The sequence below is a fragment of the Nomascus leucogenys genome, chromosome 15, assembly GCF_006542625.1.
Source record: "Nomascus leucogenys isolate Asia chromosome 15, Asia_NLE_v1, whole genome shotgun sequence".
NCBI lineage: Eukaryota > Metazoa > Chordata > Mammalia > Primates > Hylobatidae > Nomascus > Nomascus leucogenys.
This window is the reverse complement of record NC_044395.1, coordinates 12,035,343-12,054,866: the sequence shown is the minus strand read 5'-3', so window position 1 is coordinate 12,054,866 and position 19,524 is coordinate 12,035,343. Positions and strand designations below refer to the sequence as shown.

At 46.0% G+C, this 19,524-nt stretch overlaps 1 long non-coding RNA gene across 1 annotated transcript; it reads left to right on the top strand.

Annotated features, from left to right (window-relative positions):
* Window positions 1–15,437: 15,437 nt before the first annotated feature.
* On the top strand, window positions 15,438–19,293 carry LOC115830491. Its single transcript, XR_004026044.1, has 3 exons — window positions 15,438–15,948; window positions 16,699–16,884; window positions 19,195–19,293. It is a non-coding gene; the product is annotated as an uncharacterized LOC115830491 (long non-coding RNA).
* Window positions 19,294–19,524: the final 231 nt, after the last annotated feature.

The window sequence follows — 19,524 nt, the reverse complement described above, 5'->3', positions numbered from 1 at the left end:
CGCCTGGCTGGTAAGGGTGCCCAGACAGGCAGGAACCACTTCCTGGAGGAAACGAAATTCAAGTGAGTGTTACAGGATAGGCAGGAGCTAGCCAGGTAACTGAGGGTGGAGTTAGCCTTGAAGGAAAAGGAACCAACAGAGAAAGTTTTTTTTTGTTATTGTTCTTTGAGACGGAGTCTTGTTCTGTCATCCAGGCTGGAGTGCAGTGGCTCAATCTCGGCTCACTGCAACCTCCGCCTCCCGGGTTCAAGCAATTCTCCTGCCTCAGCCTCCCAAGTAGCTGGGATTACAGGCATGCACCACCACACCTGGCTAAATTTTTGTATTTTTAGTAGAGACGGGGTTTTACCAGGTTGGCCAGGCTGGTCTTGAACTCCTGACCTTGTGATCCACCCGCCTCGGCCTCCCAAAATGCTGGGATTACAGGTGTGAGCCACTGCGCCCAGCCCCAGAGAAAGGTTTTAAGTGTGAGAGAAGAATAAGGGAGCAGAATGTTTGAGGGCGAAGCTGAAGAAGGAGACAGATGTGGGGCCATGGAGGGCTCAGCATGCCATGGTAAGGAGTCTACACATGTTTTTGGAGATGAAGAGTTTAAAAAGTAGGATGGGATGCCTTATGTTGAATCCTGGATGGCAGCAGTGTAAACTGGAAATCTCTTTTTGTCACACCACATTCCATACCTAACTATTCTGGTCATCTCTTCATACCATGAACCCCAAGACCATCTAGTTGTTTCTCTACCCTGGATTTCAGTCTCCCTGGAAAACTCTTGAAATAATGACCAGCAGTGTGGGTTTGACTGCGCAGGAGTTTTTGCCATGACGGTATTTCCTTTGGTAGAATCTGACCTATAGTCTGGTTTGGAGGAGTTTCAAATCTTCACGAGAGTGTCAGTCGGCAGAGCTGAGGTGGCAGAGGAGGGCTTCTCTTTAGTGGCATCTCCCCACTCTCCTTGGAAGGTCTTCTCAAGAATCTCATGATACTAACCCATCCTCCTGGTAGAAAAGCCTCAGCTTAGTTATCCAAGTCCGTGACTTCTTTGTGTTTACTCATGTATTCTTTACCCCCATCTCTACCAACAACCAAAAAAAAAAAGCCTGGCATGGTGGCACACACCTGTAGTCCTAGCTACACAGGAGGCTGACACAGGAGGATCACTTGAGGCCAGGAACTCGAGGCTGCAGTGAGCTGTGATTATACTGATGCACTTCAGCCTGGGTGAGAGTGAGACACTAACTCCAAAAAATAAAACATGAATAAATGTTGCTAACAAATTACTTACCAAGAAGAGTTACGGAAGAGTGACAATGGCTCTGTCTGGTCTGTGTACATTTTCTCTGACCCACCAAAGCCATTAGCCAGAGTTTCCTATGTAGCTTTGGGCTGAAACCATTTCAGAAGGACTAAAAATTACCCAAGTTTAAGTATTTTTAGCTGATTCTAGTGGTTTAGAGAGAAAAGGGGGTGGAAATTGGAGAAAAAACAACTAGTTTCTGTTGTCATCTGCAACCTGAAATCACTCTTCATTTTCATTTGTTTCTCCCAGATCCGTTTTTTTTTTTTTTTTTTTTTTTTTTGAGACAGAGTCTCACTCTGTCGCCAGGCTGGAGTATAGTGGAATGATCTCTGCTCACTGCAACCTCTGCCTCCCGGGTTAAAGCGATTCTCCTGCCTCAGCCTCCTGAGTAGCTGGGACTGCAGGCATGCACCACCACGCCCAGCTAATTTTTGTATTTTTATTAGAGATGGAGTTTCACCATGTTGGCCAGGCTGGTCTCGAACTCCTGACCTCAAGTGATCCGCCCACTTCCACCTCCCAAAGTGTTGGGATCACAGGCGTGAGCCACTGCGCCCGGCCGGTTTTCACCATTATTTTCAATTGCAAAAACCACAGTTACTTTCGCACCGACCTAATAACATCTGTGACCTCATTCTGGAATCACCGTGCCCCCGGCTTGCTGTTGTCCTTGGGTAAGACAGACTTCGGATCCTCTGTTTCTCAGGAAATGATAATAGTTAACTGCATACAACTGAGAGAGCTTTTGAAACTTACTCCCTCCAGAGATATTCAGACGGGCAGTGATGTTACTACTCTGCCAACTGGGGCTTCAGGCATAGCGCTAGTGACTTGATCCGAGGATCTGCGAGGAGGAAGGCAGCCCTGGCCAGCCTCTCCGCAGAGCCTGACTGTGGACACCAGGTCAGGGCTATCAGTCTTCTGTTAGGATACCTCCGCTCAGCAGAAACGCACACCCTCCCTTGACAGCCTAGAAGACAACAGACAGTGGGAAATGTTGCTTTCTTCTTCTCCACGCCTGCTGAGAGTTCTCACTGACTCCCCACTTTCTTCCTGATCAAATCTAAACTCCCCTGCCTGGCTCCCAACAATCTGCATCCTGTGTCCTCTTCAGTAGACTCCTGCCACCGTCACCCATTCCCGGATGGTTTCTACCTCTGCACCTTTCCCTATGTTATCGCCTTACTTGAGGAGCTCTTCTCTCTCCCTGAATCCCGTACATTCCTTAAGACCTTACCACATGGTTGTAGATTATTTTAGCAGAGAAAGAATCTAGGTCTTCTGGTCCCCAGTCTCGAAATATTTCTATTAGCATGGAATTTACAGACATTTATTCCAGGAAAATTGCAAAGATTGATTAGATAATAATGCACAGGCGTATGTGCAAAGGTTATTTCTCTTAAGTACCTAATATATGCCAAACATTGTGCTGAGCTCTTCAAATACATTATGTGATATTAATCATTATTCTACCCTGTAAGGCAGTTATTACCGCCATTTAAGAGATTGGGAAAGTGAGTTTTAGGATAATTAACTTGTCCACAGTCCCATCGCTAATGAGAGTTTTGTTCCCAAGAATGTGCTCCCACCTGTGCCTCTGTGCAAAAACTCATTGATCTTGGGGAGCAGAAGGGCATTGTCTAGATGCTAGAGGGACACATAACAGAGGCAAAGAGAAATGTGTCTTATTATATGACCACCCATGGTCTAAATGGCTGGTTTCCTAATTACAAACTGCTACCTCCCTACAGCAGAGGCCAGAGTTCCAGCCCCTTTTTAGCAAGAACAAAACAAGGCCTCCTATATGGGCTGCTGGGCCCTGCCACATAAAAACATCGGGAAACCTAAACAGCATTTTCCCTGCTAACCACCCCCTAAGGAGGGCTGCCTAACAGCCTCTTCATGGGTTGGAAAGCAGAGTCTTGTTGATAGGAGAGAAAGGCCTCCCCCACAGGTTGGAGGCCTTCAGCTGAAGACTTACTTAAGCTCCCAAATAGCTCAGGAAATTTTTTTTGCCTTTCTCTGATTAGCTTTATAAAAAAAACCCAAAGCTTTTTTCTTCCCATTGGCTGGCCTTGGTGGTAATGTCCCCAGCAGGCTTGCTATCCCATTGATTGTGGGATGTGCAGCTCTCACACTGGACAACAGCTGAAAGCAGAGGCCATTAACCCCACCTAACTGAAAGGGTTCGCTACCAGGAGACTGATTCTGAAATTGAGTCTTTGTGATCAATATATCTTTCTCCATTAGTTTCATTTCCTCTGAAGGAAATGGGTAGAGCCATTACGGTTGATATTTACTGACAGGCTTCTCTACTGCCCTCCCTCAGCCTCATGGGGAGAAGGCTAGGGGAGAGGGGGCAAGACTTCGGAGATGAGATTGTTCAACTGAACTGCCCAGGCTCTTTGCAAGCCTATTTTACTGGCCTTGGTGATAAAAAGTAGCTGGACTTCCTTGTATGAAAGTGATAGAATAAATAATCTTATTATGTAGGAAAGAGTGACCAACTCTACTGGGTACAGAAAAGGGTGGTGTAAGTTTGAGTGTTGTTGGAAGGAGTTTGGACACGTAGAAAAACTTTCTGAGTGCAAGGGCCATTAGGTAACCAAGAGACATTGCTGGATCTCCTACTCTTAATATCCATGAGAAGAGGAAAAATCCTTCAAAAGCCATGGATGGTCTAAAGTACAGTCTTATCTAGCCATAAGGAGAAATGGGCAGGATGGTCCTAAGATCCTTTGCAGCCAAGGAATCACTATCACTTATGGTTGCTTCTGAGGACCTCAAAAGACTTTATCGATGTCACATCTTTCTCGATCTCCCTGTGGGCTTGTAATCACCTCCTTTTTGAAAATGAAAAAAACGAAAGCACTAAGTAAGAAATGACTTCCTTTGGGAAAAAGACACCTACCCATGTTACAGCTCCTGCGAGAACCTGCTAGAGCAGCTGTATGTGGCCAGTCCCTGATTTTGCTTTAGCCTGGGAGGCTTGGCTGAAATACCACTGCTTCCCCTCCTTGGCTTGCGCAGCTCTTAGCTATTCCCCCAAGGCTTCCCAACACTTACTTGACCTCTGTTGATTAAAGGTGGGACTGAATTGCATGGATCTTATTGGCCACTGGTAGCTGAAAGAGTGATCACATCAGAAATTGAAGTCTCAACTAACAGACAGTGGTAGATGAGAGGTGCTGTAGCACATGAATTCAGGGAATTAGGTTGGTTACTCTGCCAGCATCTTCCATCCCTGGTCACTGGAGTGCCTGGAATCAGGCTGGCTCTAATTCTGCCCATCCTCACACCCAACTGCCCTGCACATGGAGTAGACTCCGTTCCTGGAACCAGCCTAAGCCAACAGAAGAGAAGAAGGAAGCATGCTGATTTTAGTGTGGGATGGAACTGAACCTTTGCCAAAGAAAAAAAGGTAGAATCCAAGAGGAATGGGTATTTAGCAAAAGCCTAGAAGCAAGTCAGTTCTGCTGCATAGAAAAAAAAAATGTAGAGGGAAGCTATCCTGTTTCGATTAACAGGATTTTTTGTTTTATAGTCATAAAAGCCCCCCCTTTTTTTTTTCGTGTCTAGACTTACACCCACAGAGACTAGGTTCAGTTTTATTCATTTTTGTCTTTGGAAGATAAGAAGGAAAGCCTCTGCTGATTTAGCTAAGGTAAATGTCAGGGGCACAGGCCCTAAGACAGAGAGGCAGACACTGAAATTCTCAATATCCTCAACTTCCTCTAATGCCAAGAAGCCCATTCCAGCCTGGAAGGCACCAAGGGTGTGGAGTAGAGCTCCATGACTGTGCCTAAGAAGAGGCGTATTGGCCAATTCTCCCTGGGTTTCCAGGGAAGGACGGGCAATTGCGACACTTCCCACTGAGCCCTGGGCTCAGTGCTTTGACACTGGAGAGTGGGACTCTTGCTTTGACCTGAGACTCAAGGATTCCAGCTCATCCAAGTGACTTAGAGGGTGAAGGGTAAGAAAGAGTTGGCCTGGCTGCTTGCTCACACCCCTCCATGACAGGACACAGCAGGTATATCAGAAGAGGAGTGGCAACTTTTTCATAGGGTGGAGGAAGAAGTTTAGCAGACTAGAAGTGGTTTATAATTAAGTAACCACTCTGGCAACCACTGCCTGATGGATCTCTGGCTCTCAGCCCATTGGGTTACTGGATGCTTTGTGCCTAGCCTTTATCTCCACATAAGTCTTTTGGAAGCTTCATACCTGGGAGCTCATGTATGTATAAGTCCTGGACCTGGTGCCCAGGCTGCTCCTGGGCTGTGATTGTGGCTTCAGTGTCTTCACCCTCCCTTTACACAGCTTCATGTAACATAGTCTCACTCCCATGCCATTGCCTGTGGCCATTCTACACATCATTTCCTGCTCAGCTTAAAACTGTAACAGGTTAGGCCTTACCTGAGGTATGCAGTCTCCTGTATTAATCACCCAGCATGGCTGGTGCACTGCAGAAAAGTGACGGCCTTTCACTAGGCTGTGAAAGCTGCCTGTCCTAAGGGAAGAAGCGAAAGGAGAGGGGCAGGATAGCAGCTGTGGATACCCAGGGTCCTTCTCAGCAGAATGAGTTGAGGGAGAAGCATCTCCAAGTGAAATGGAGGCCTCCATGAGTCAAGAGCTATCATGAACTGCCTATCTTATTCTGCCAGGAATATAGATGTAATTGCCAATTAGGAGAAGGGGCACAAGTGACATAAAATAGGATATAGTGGCCGGGTGTGGTGGCTCACGCCTGTAATCCCAGCACTTTGGGAGGCTGAGGCGGGCAGATCACGAGGTCAGGAGATCAAGACCATCCTGGCTAACAGGTGAAACCCTGTCTCTACTAACTACACAAAAATTAGCCAGGCGAGGTGGTGGGCACCTGTAGTCCCAGCTACTCTGGAGGCTGAGGCAGGAGAATGGCGTGAACCTAGGAGGCGGAATTTGCAGTGAACCGAGATCGCGCCACTGCACTCCAGCCTGGGCGACCGAGCGAGACTCCGACTCAAAAAAAAAAATAAGTAAATAAATAAATAAATAAACGCCAAAAAAATAAAATAAAATTAGCCAGGCGTGGTGGCAGGTGCCTGTAGTCCCAGCTACTCAGGAGGCTGAGGCAGGAGAATGGTGTCAACCCAGGAGGCATGGCTGGCAGTGAGCCAAGATCGTGCCACTGAACTCCAGCCTGGGCGACACAGTGAGACTCCGTCTCAAAAATAAATAAAAAATAAATAAATAAATAAATAAAATAGGATATAGTAACAAACATCTTTGCTTGGCTCTGGCATGCATTTGCATGGGCATATTTTGCCTACCTCTGGACTCAATTGTGCTTCTAGTCTCCCACCAGCCACCCCTGTCTCCAGACCCTTCCCCCAAGTAGTCCTGCTGATAGGAGTCTGGGGGAGACTCAGCTGTGGGTATAGAAGAGCCCAGACTTCAATTAATAGTAATCTCTGGGCCAGGCGCGGTGGCTCACGCCTGTAATCCCAGCACTTTGGGAGGCTGAGGTGGGCGGATCACGAGGTCACGAGATCAAGACCAGCCTGACCAACATGGTGAAACCCCGTCTCTACTAAAAATACAAAAATTAGCTGAGCGCGTGGCACGCGCCTGTAATCCCAGCTACTGGGGAGGCTGAGGCAGGAGAATTGCTTGAACCCGGGAAGTGGAGGTCGCAGTGAGCCGAGATTGCACCACTGCACTCCAGCCTGGTGACAGAGCAAGACTCTGTCTCAAAAAAAAAAAAAAAAAAAAATAGTAATCTCTGATAGTAAAGGTTTCTTTTTGTTTTGTTTTGTTTTGTTTTTGAGATGGAGTCTCTCTCTGTTGCCCAGACTGGAGAGCAATAGCGTGATTTCGGCTCACTGCAACCTCTGCCTCTAGGGTTCAAGCAATTCACCTGCCTCAGCCTCCCAAGTAGCTGGGACTACAGGCATATGCCACCATGCCTGGCTAATTTTTATATTTTTTAGTAGAGATGAGGTTTCACCATGTTGGCCAGGATGGTCTCGATTTCTTGACCTCGTGATCCACCTGCCTCAGCCTCCCAAAGTGCTGGGATTACAGGCGTGAGCCACCACGCCCGGCCCCTTATGCTCTTTTTGTATTTCAAGGGAATGCTATCGGTTAAGGGACAAAACTTTACCACAGAGAGGCAAGCTCGCTTTTCCCAAGCCACACAGCACAGAGGACTAAGGAGATTTTCAAAGCTCTGACTGCAGTCAGGTCTCATTGGGCAGCATTCACAGAGGAACAGAAGCAGCCAGATGGGACAGGTACTGTAGAGACAGGCAGGGTGGGCAAGAATGTTGCTGTGGAGTCAGAAGCAACTGAGTTACAAACCCGGGGACCTTCACATAGTGCACTCCTCAAGAGCAAGGCCAATGTCTAAATGATGTCTCTGTGTTTATTTGGACCTTAAACATGGACCTCAGGTGCTGAACAAATGACTCTTGACTTGTAGCGGTTGACTTGCATGACTGTTGTGTGGCCTGAAACCTCAGTTTCCTCATCTGTAATAGGATAAAAATGACTGCTAGCCTGGGAGCCCTCCTGAGTAGTTTGCTATCTAGGATGATTTTCATGCATCCTTCGTGGGAGAGATTTGTCCCTCCACAAATCTCAAGCTGCCTTCAGTCCTGCTGCCACATTGCTTAACTGAGAAAGTACAGGCAACAGAGAAGTAGATATCCCAGATCTGACTGGCTCCATTTGGTGACTAGATACAGATACAGTGTCCTTCCCACCACCATGGCCAATGACTCTCCTATCAAGAGGGCGCTCTGTGGAGAAGCAGAAATGCTGTGTCTGTGAGGGCTGTCTGGATGGCATGAGGATTCAAATACCATCAAAGAGCCGTATTGTAGTCAGGAGTTTTGGGTACTGAATCATGTATTTACTCATATATATGTGAGTATATTAAAAAAGAAAATATATATATATATATATATATTTGAGACTGAGTCTCACTCTGTCACCCATGCTGGAGTGCAGTGGCACAATCTTGGCTCGCTGCAACTTCTGCCTCCCTGGTTCAAGTGATTCTCATGCCTCAGCTTCCCGAGTAGCTGGGATTATAGGCACCCACCACCAGGCCCAGCTAATTTTTGTATTTTTGGTAGAGACAGAGTTTCACCATGTTGACCGGGCTGGTCTCAAACTCCTGATCTCAAGTGATCACCTACCTCGACCTCCCAAAGTGCTGGGATTACAGGTGTGAGCCACCACACCCAGCCTATTTACTCATATATTTACAAAACAAAATTAAACATCTGACCCTCTCAAGATTGACAACTACTCAGTACACTGATGTATGGACTTTTAATCACAACTTCTAAAACCAACCCCTGTTACGGGACAACCAGAGATGACTTGACTGCTGGTCACTCAGGGCAGAGCCACCAGGTGCATGGAGGTTCCTAACAATACCAGCTTCATAAGTTTGTCATGAGGTAGGTTAGTCCATTTTTATTACTATAAAGGAATACCTGAGGCTGGGTAATCTATAAAGAAAAGAGGTTTATTTGGCTCTCAGTTTTGCAGACTATATGGGAGGCACAACTCCAGCATCTGCTTCTGTCAAGAACCTCAGGAAGCTTCCACTCATGACAGAAGGCAAAGGGAGGAGACATACGGAGAGAAGAAGAGAGAGAGAGAGAGAGGGGAGAAGCTGCCAGGCTCTTTTCAACAGCCAGCTCCCGTGAAAACGAAGAGTGAGAACTTACTCCCAGAAGACTGGCTCCAAGCCATTCATGAGGAATCCACCTCCATGATCCAGACGCCTCCCACCAGGCCCCACCTCCAACACTGGGGATCCAATTTCAACATGAGACTTGGTGGGGTCAAGCAAACCATATCCAAACCATGCCATAAAGGTTTAAAGTCTGAAGTGCCTGGTGCACAAAGGCCCTCAATTATGATAGACTCCCTTATCCTCATTTTTCTTCTACTAGAGAAACAAATAGATGGAGAGTCACCTGTGTGCCCTCTGTTCTCAAGATGGCCGCCAGCCCCAGGCACTCTGTTGAGCAGCCTCAGAGCATCCTGTGTGGATGTTCAGTACTGATTCAGCGATTCATAGAGCACAAGAGGCTGTGGTATTTCTACCTAAAACTACTTTATGAAAAAGTGTTGTTTTCCAAATATACCTCAGAAGAATACCTCCATCTTCCTTTGTGGCAACAATGGCCACTGTGTGGCTGGACTCTTCAACCAGGGAAAAGAGGAGTTGGGTTCTGCCTCAGTTTTCCTATCCGCCAGTTCACTGCCAACTTTTAAACTGATTTTGAGGGAGGAGAATGAGGCATCTGATTAATTAGGTCATCTTTTAATTGAATTCAAACTGTTAGGTATGGAAAATTTAACAACTGGTATCCTGGAGGTTGAGAACATTTTTTAAAATATTATAATTAGTATTAAATGTTTCCAAATGTAAGATCTTCTTAGCTACATGAAGGAAAGATATAATTTAATTTTGGTTGCATAGGGAATTTCATCCACTTGAAGGATTACATACTTGACCCTGTGCCTTCCCATTTCCTAAGTGAACAAGTCCTTGGTCACAGAGCACCAATGCGTGGAGCAGGTGCGGTGCCTGCCGCCATGCGTGTGAGCCCAGCAGCAATGCGAAGCCAAGGACAATACAGCTCCAAGGAACTGGAAAGCTCAACCGATTAGTTTTCTACTTAATTGAATCAAAGTCTTACTGTTTTGAGGGAATACGTATTTCATTCCGTTAGCCTATATCTTGTCTCTTGCTTTTTACTGCAGGTGTCAGATATTTGAGTTTTATCAAGTGGCAATAAAATAGGGGAACTGTCCTCTGAAGGCATATGCTGAGCACCCCTAGAGAACCTGCTGGTCTGGGCTAACCTATCCCTCTGAGTCGGGGATGTCTTAAGTGTTTTTTTGACCATAGCTCTGAGTGATTTGGGAGCAGAAGGTATTCCTTAGACAGGAAATAGGAGCTCAATAAATGGCCCAAAAGAAATATCTGGATTACAAATGCAAAGAGACAAGAAAGTGCGGTCAAGCCAATAAAGAAAACAACAGCTAACAACAAGACTGGTTGTCTCCCTTTAATGATACCTGGTCTCACTATTCACCTGGAACAATACTAAACTCACTGTCACTATCACCCCCAGCCCCAACTTGTTTCTACTCCTGCGTTTTCATTCAGAGGGTGTCTCCACCACCCACATAAATATTCAAGCTGCAGTGCCAGATCAGCCTCGGCTTTATTCAGTCAACCATCTAAACATCATTGCCAATATCCTCATTGTCACTGCTTCAGTTCAACCTCTCAATGTGTTCTTCCCATCTATTGTCAAGGCCTTCTAGTCTCCCAGCATCCAGCTTATCTGTCTGAAATTTATCCTTCAGTGCAAGCAAATCTGATCATGCCTCTCTCTAGCTTAATGTGAGATCAGGTCCAAGCTCGAAAGTGGCGCATAAGGCCTTTGCGAGCCCTCTGCTGCCTACGTTTTCAGGTGTCTGCAAAGGCCTTTATCTTTACCCTCTTCCACCTTTACAATTTCGGTCCTAGCATTACCAAACTCAGATTCTCCTGCACATGCAGTGCTGTCTCTTGCTTTCATCTGTTTGCTGGTGCCATTCTCTCTACTTCAGATGTCCTTCTGCTTTCCTTTCTTTCTCTAGTCAGCTCTTACTTTGCTTTTTTTTTTTTTTTTTTTTCTGAGATGGAGTTTTGCTCTTGTCGCCCAGGCTGGAGGGCAATGGCGCGACCTCGGCTCACTGCAACCTCCGCCTCCCGGGTTCAAGTGATTCTCCTGCCTCAGCCTCCCAAGTAGCTGGGATTACAGGCACCCATCACCATGCCACCATGCCCGGCTAATTTTTGTATTTTTAGTAGAGACGGAATTTCACCGTGTTGGTCAGGCTGGTCTTGAACTCCTCTCCTCAGGTGATCCACCTGCCTTGGCCTCCCAAAGTGCTGGGATTACAGGCTTGAGCCGCCGTGTCCAGCCTCTTACTTAGCTTTTAAGGTCCAGATAAAGCATCATTTCTTTTAGGAAAGAGTCCTAAACTTTCTCAGCCCACAACCCCTTAGTGTCCAATAATTTTTACGTAGAGCCTGTGGGCCAACATAAATACGAACAGTTCTGTTTATTTAGTAGTTAGATCTAAACACCTTAATAAGTATTTATGTCCTGACAACTTAAGAGCTGTGTCAAAACACACACACACAAATTGAAAGAATAATCACATTTTTATTCTTAAATAACCACAGCTACTTACTAGTGGGATGTGTGTGTCTGTGGGGCACTGCACAACTGCCCCAGCCTTAGGATCAGATGGGGCACTGCCACTCTTATTGCCTGTTCCACATTGATTTTCACTGGGTACTTGGTTTTTATTACAACAGTTGCTAAAACTGCATCTTCACCAAGATAGGACCTCAAGAATGCAGCTCAGTCTGATATTGTGAACTCTTAACTACCTCAAGCTAGAAGCTTATGTGGTGTTCAACAGATGATGAGTATTGCTGTGTTTCCCTTATAACATTTAAAATATCCAGTGGCACCTCTTTGAGTTTGCTGTGGCGTTCTGACCTAGAGTAGCTTGGTGTACAATTTGAGAATCTCAGGCTTGGGAACTCCCCACGACGGAGCTGGGCCCACCGTGAGCTCTCTTAGCACCCTGCACGTCTCTGTCATGGCCCTTGGCATACTGCATTGTAAGAAGCTGCTTTTGTATCTGACTCTCTAAGGCTGTGAGCTCGCTAAGGGTAGGGACCATGCTTTCCTCCTCTTTATACATCCTGTGATAATTCAGAGGTTTTGTTTTTGGTTTTCATTTGGTTTCCTGGTAAGAGTTCCTTAGGAGTAGAAGAAAAAAAGAGAGTAGAAGGAAAAGAAAGAAGGGAGAGGAGGGAGGGAAAGAAGGAAGGAAGAAAGAGAGAGAGGGAAGGAGGAAGAGGAGGGAGGGAAGGCAGAAAGAAGGAAAGCTGCTTTGTCTCAGGCAGACTAACAGGAAAGCGATTTTTCCTTGCAAACCTCCTTCAAGGGCATGAGAGATATCTCTGTGACCTTGGGGCCAGACCAACCTCGAATTCAAAAATCCTCTAGGCTGAGGGCAGAAAGCAGGAAGAATCCCGCCCGAGCTCTGCTCTTCCCTCCCCTGTGGGAAGGACCACTGCTCACCTGGGTTTTTTTAATTAGCCATTGTGTTTCTTTTCTTTGTGCTGTTCTTCTCCATCCTTAGTAGGCAGGAGAGTTTTTACACTATTTCTTTTTCGTATTCTGCTACAAATGAGCCCTGCACATCATCAGGAAGGTTAGGGCTAGGATCAGAAGTCAAATTTAGGTTCACACATGACAAAACTTCAACAATTCCCATTTCACCAGTTCTAACCAAGAAGGTTCCATTTAAATCACTGATTGCTGTAATTTGTCGCTATCATCCAATGGGTGCATTTTAGTTTAAAGGGATATGCCTCCTTTATCTGCTCGAGGTGTCAGACAGTGTCTGAGTAAACTCTCTGCCAACTCCTGAGTCACCCTGAGGACAGCAGATGCGCAGACTCAGTCTGGGGTTTAGGGTCCACCCCACATACTCCCACTTGCCCTTGGCATTGGCCCCATGGGTGGACCATGGAGGTGGGTGCTCTATGGCCACAGTCATCCCTCAGCAGAGTGCAGAGGGAGAGATGCTCTGCCGCGCCCATATTCAGTCTGTTCTGTGGGCAGAGTTGTAGGAACACACTTAGCCCAAATCGATGTCAGCCTGGCAGTGGGTGAAAGGCCAGCAAGGTTTGTCTATGGCTCATGACCTTAGGGAAAATGAGATTTTACTCCTCCTGCAACCTCCTGCCTGGAGAATTGCACACTCCTGTTTCAGATAGGTAACAGCTTTCTCGAAGCTTTCAAAAATAAAGATAAAAACTTTAAAGTACATGGCTGCCAGAAAGTCCCTCCTGGTAGGTAACTTGAGCCCTTTGTGCTTATTTTATCTTGGCCAAGCCTCCCCGGAGCATGTGCACCAGATACGATAACCTTCCACCAAACCGGGGACCTCTCAGATCTCAGCTTTTCAGAACAGAGAATTTGGATTTCCTTAGCCTTTCATCATCATCTTATCACCCAAACCTTTCATTATCTTTTTCAATTTTTTCTTTGAACTCTTTCAAAAACTTGTCTTTTGAGTTACAGAGACCGTCACTTAATTAGATCTTTCATTTCCAGAGGATACTCCTAGTGCCTAGGAAGAAATAAATTTCAGTCGGATATATTTCACTGGGGAAGGGGGTGGAAAAAAGAAATTGAATTCCTTATATAAATAGCACATTGTCTGGTGCCACAAATGCGTTTTCCTTTTCCCAGTTGTTTTTGGAACAATGGGTCCTTTTTTGGTGACTTTAATTCCTCAGAGATTCTAACCTCTAAAAGGTCACGATTTGTGTTGTTTTGTGCATACACGGCTTCTGTACTGAAAGAAAAATGCGAGATGTGTGGCCTCTGATTGTCTGGTAAGTCGTGAGGAAACAGACAAGGCCACAACCCAGCAGCAGTTGAGCACCTCGTCAAAGTGTGGGAATGAGCATGTGTGGGTCTCTGTGCTTCCAGCCTTTTCTGCACCAGCTGTTCCAAGCGGAGCAGAGGGGTCTGTCTTGCTTCTCCGTAACTTCATCAACCCGTAAGTAGGCTTGGCTTTTACAATGCCGTTCTCATTAGCTGTGCAGACTTCCTTATCCTGATCATTTGGTATCTGTGCGCAGACTTTCATAGGGGAAGGGGATAGTTTTTAACTTGTCTTTCTGTGGAGCAGAACAAGAGTCTGGCCTTTGCTCAGCCATCACCCCAGCCAGGCTGCTTTAAGCGCATTTCATCACTTCTTTCCACCTGAGTTTATCTTTGTGTCAAATGAAGAAATTGGGTTCACACATGACCTCTGAGGTCCCTTCCAATCCAACCCTGCGATTCTCACAGCATCGGTCATTCTAATTGCTCCATAGAAGGGTGGGACAAGGAAGGAGGGGGTGAGTTTAGCAGCCAGTTGGGTAAAGGATGCTTGCAGAGAGTGTCAGTGTAACTTGGATTCCCACTCATCTCTTCTCTCTCCCAAGGATCCTGAATCAACGTAGTGTGAAGGGACAAGAAAGAGCACCTATTGATCACCTATGATAGGTCAGACACTGTCCAAGGCTCCTTCTCTACACTGGCTCATTTAATCTTTACATCTCACTATAGAATAGATGTACCAGGTGTTTTCCACGTCAACGACCACCACGTGCCCCATCCACCCCACCCAGATGTGTCTACACCCTCAGATTTCACTTGAAATGTTCCATCCTTAGTGCAGCCTTCCCCAGCCCCTCAGACCAGGTTAGATCTCCCTGTCCTATGTTCTTGTGTCCCCTATGCTTTCCCTCCATTGCACTTAACACCAATGTAATTAAATCATTATCTGTATAATTAATATTTACATGCCTACTAGACAGAAAACTCCTTTAGGGCAGGGATCACATAAGTCTTGTTCATTACTGTATTCCTGGAGCCTAGCACAGTGTTGACAAAATAGTTGAGATTCAGTAGATGTTTGCTGAATAAATGTAAGCATGAATGCATGAATGAATGAAAGGATGGATGAATAGCAAGGCTAGATACAAATCCAGAACTATCTGGCTCTTGGAGACCTGTGTATAATTTCAGAAGAGCTCCACTTGTAAGTTTGTACACAGGGCTTCACTGCTATAACCAGCCTATGGATACTTAGCCACAGTTAGTCATGCTTTGAGTTGTTTCTCCAGAAGCGAGAATGATAGCTGCACTGCTCTGGCCATTCCCTTTAATCCAGTGATACTCGTCCTCAAAGATGTCTGTAAAATACTGGAGATGATGGATCCAGCCTGGTGGTGGTTGGAAGTGGGTAGAGGGAGGCAATGAATTGATCCAAACCAATTGTCCTTGTGAGCTTTTAGCCCTATGTCTTAATAATAATCAGTACCAGCCTGGGCAACATAATGATATCCTGTCTCTACAAAAATAAAAAATTAGCCAAATATGGTGGCGTGCACCTGCAGTCCCAGCTACTTGGGAGGCTTAGGCGGGAGGATTGCTTGAGTGCAGGAGGTCGAGGCTGCAGTGAGCCACGATCATCGTATCACTGCACTCCAGCCTGGGTGACAGAGTAAGACTCTGTCTCAAAAAAAATAAAAAAGGAAACCATCAGCACCACTTCTAATACTTTCTGCCAAAGGGGCTGAAAACAAGAATCTGCTGTCAGGGATCTGGGTCAGTAAGAATGAGTGAGTGAAGAGGAAGGAGGAAAAACCAAGACATGACAACCTTTAGAGAAGCAAAAATAAAACTCTAATGTGGAAACTGCTGAAAATAGACTGCCTGGGCTGTCAGACTGCATGCAAATCTCATGCTAATCACATGGAAATTAATTACAAGTCCTAACTTCCATATGTCTCGATATGACCCTTGGGGGAAATCCTGCTGCAAGTGTCTACTCCCCACCACAGACGAGTGAGTGGAACACAGGCTTCGATGTCGCCTCCTTCATACTCGGCTCTTGCCACTGCAGTGAGAGGAGGCTAAAAATATTAACAATAGAAATTTGATTTCTTCTTTCAGACAAAAAGCCTTGGCATCCACGGGAGGAAGAAGTGTTCAGGCAGCATGTGACTGGTTGGTATGAGATAAATAAATTGAGAAAATAGCATATAATTAACTCTAGGCACAGGTGGATGAGTGGGGAGGTGCAGACTTTCTCTAATGGGCCCTTCCAGAAGAGACAGGAGCCAAAAGACTGTGGCAAGTGCATTTATCAAGTCAATTGCCTCCTCTGCCCTGGCCCCAGGGTATGTTTCTCCTTGGAGCTGCTTAAAGAAAATTCTAAGTAATTCCCAGATAGAGCCTCTCTCATAAGATCTGTCCCCGCTCCAGTCACTTAAAGATTCATTTTAGGGGTATGGATATTGAGCAAATCAATTTAGAAAAGTACCCTACTTACCTTCCAGGGTATCCCTACCCAGGGTGGATCCCACAAGGTTACCTTTCTGGGAGCTTCCCTTGTCTTTGGAGGGACATGGGTTTAATTATAGGCTGACCTGAGGGACAGGCTGTGTTGGTCCTAGCGGATTGGGAAAGATTTGGAGTTGATCCAAGAATGCTTCCTGGAGAGCGGTTTTAGGACTTTTTTAGGGAGTTGTAGGATGAGGAGGCAAAATGACAAGAAGGAAGACAGAAGTTGCTGCATCAGAGAGTTGGTTATGAAGTGTGAGTTTCCAGAAGTAGATTTTTAAATCATGAATGAAAACCCTTCTCCGTGCTGTGCCAGGGATTTGGAGCACATGGAGGGTCGATCTGTCTCTCAGTCCTTTTTTCCCCTCCCATTATTCTCAAGCGACACCTCGTTGGCTTACTTCTTTCTTACAGGTTATTCTCCCACGTCGGTGACCCCTTCCTGGATGACCCCCTGCCCGGGAGTACGTCCTCTACCTCCGTCCCACCGGCCCCTTAGCACAGAAGCTTTCCGACTTTTGGCAGCAGTCGAAGCAGATCTGCGGGAAGAACAAGGCACACAACATCTTCCCACACATCACACTCTGCCAGTTCTTTATGGTGAGCAGCCAGCGCCCCCACCCCTGGGAAGCCTGGCTCCCAGGAATCCCAGCCAGCCTTTGGGACCTGGAGCAAAGGGGGGCCTCGCAGGAAGATAGCAGGAATAGTCACGGGCTCCTACAGCTGGAGGGACCTTCAAGGGGTCAGTGAGGTCCACAATGAGCCTCTCACCCCAACGCTTCCTAGTTTATCTGCTGAGGCCCAGGAGCACCCCAGGATGGGGGCTGCACCAGATTGTAACCCTCTGTGAGAGACACACTGGTCTGGCTGCTGGAATAGAATCACTGATCTAGCTTCACACCTGTTTGCTGTCTACCCTCTCCACTCTTATGACAAGCAAAGAGGAGAACTAAGAGCAGGGAACAAAAAAAGCAGTTTATAGACAGAGAAAGCCATTTCCTGTCCACAGGTTTTTTTCTTCCCACTATATATTTCTAGAGAATGCAAAGATATTTACTTGCCATTGTTACCTAGCGTATAATCCTAGCTGTCAGAAAGCTTATGTACTGACCAATTTTTGTTGTTGTTTTGTTTTTGTATTTTGTTTTTTTTTGTTGTTTTTTGTTTTTTTTTTTTTGAGAGAGAGTCTCACTCTTCACACAGGCTGGAGTCAGTAGCATGATCTCGGCTCACTGCAACCTCCATCTCTCGAGTTCAAACGATTCTCCTGCCTCAGCCTCCCAAGTGGCTGTGATTACAGGCATGTGCCACCATGCCCGGCTAATTTTTGTATTTTTAGTAGAGATGGTTTCACCCATGTTGGCCAGCTGGTCTTTGAACTCTTCACCTCAAGTGATCCGCCCACCTCAGCCTCCCAAAGTGCTGGATTATAGGTGTGACCACCACACCTGACCTCTGCTGACCAAATATAATCCCCCTCACTATCACACATGTAAATACATTTTGTCTACTTTAGCTCTCTGTGGTAATAGAGAAGAGTTGATTTATCTCCATATATTCAAGACCAAACAAAGTGGTAGCATTTTAAACATTTTTATAAAAAATATTTGCTTTTTTCCCCAGATATATTCTCTCTCTTTTCTCGCTCTCAGTAATAATATGTTCCTAACACCTTCTCTTTTACCATTCACTCTGAAAATTAAAGTGACTTCATTTCCTCTTAGTCATCCAGATCTTTCTCAAAACCCTTCAGAGTTTGAGAGACATTCATTCTTTTTTCCAATGCTGTCAGGAAGGTAGGAGGATGATGTCACAGCTCTCTGGGACTCATTCTTCCCAACTATCATGAGGGTGGATGTAGAGTCAACTTCTGATCATCTAAGAGGAAAAGAAAAGGTACAGATGATACAAAATAGTAGAAAACACGCAGCTTCTCCTGGGATGCTGCACTCTCTCCTGTCACATTCTTTCATTTTTTTTTTTCACAAGCAAGGAGAACTTTGATTTTTTTTTTCTTTTTCTTTTTTTTTTTATCGATATATAGTCTCCCTCTGTCACTCAGGCTGGAGTGCAGTGGCGTGATCTTGGCTCACTGCAACCTCCGCTTCCCAGGTTCAAGTGATTCTCCTGCCTCAGCCTCCCAAGTAGCTGGGATTACAGTCGTCCGCCACCACATCTGGCTAATTTTTGTATTTTTAGTAGAGATGGGGTTTCACTATGTTGGTCAGGCTGGTCTCAAACTCCAGTCCTCAAGTGATCTGCCCGCCTCAGCTTCCCAAAGTGCTGGGATTACAGGCATGAGCCACTGCGCCCAGCCTGATTTTTTTCTAATTGATAAAAATTATATACATTTATGGTGTATAACATGATGGTTGAATATATGTATGCATTGTGGAGTGCCTAAATCAAGCTAATTGTACATGCATTACCTCGCATGCTTATCATGTATTTGTGGTGAGAACACTTGAACTCTACCCTCTTAGTAACTTTCAAGCATACAATACATTATGATGAACTATAGTCACTGTGCTATACAATAGGTCTCTTGAACTTATTTCTCCTAAGTGAAGTTTTGTGTCCTTTGACCAATATCTCCCCAATCTCGCTCCCCTTTCTTGCTTTCGGCTCAACCAGTCCTGCAGCATTTTGGCTGGGTTCACGGGGGCCACTTCAGAGCAAGGAAAGGAGGGAAGAGGTCGTGTGTTCCCCACATTAATCCACCAGTTGGGTAATCTGTGTCTGAATAACTGGAAGTCTGCAGTTCCTCTCTCTCCCACAGACAGGGGTGGTGGTTAAGTAATTGCATTATCAGCCTCCTCCAGTCTCTGGGGAGAGGATGCCAATGTTAAGTAGCAGCAGACTTCCATCTCCCCTTGTCTCTGAGTGAAGACTGCCTGTTTTCCCTGCCAGTGCGAGGACAGCAAGGTGGATGCCCTGGGGGAAGCTCTGCAGACCACGGTCAGTCGCTGGAAATGTAAGTTCTCGGCCCCGCTGCCCCTGGAGCTCTATACGTCGTCCAACTTCATCGGCCTCTTCGTAAAGGAAGACAGCGCGGAGGTCCTCAAGAAGTTTGCTGCTGACTTTGCTGCAGAGGCTGCATCCAAAACCGGTGAGCAAACAGCTGCCAGGCCAGCCCTGGGCCCTGTCAATCAAACAGTTGGAAAGGAAGAAGGATAGGAAATAGTGGTAGAGGAGCAGGATGGGGTCAGGAGGTGGAGGACCCTGCAGGAATGGACGTGT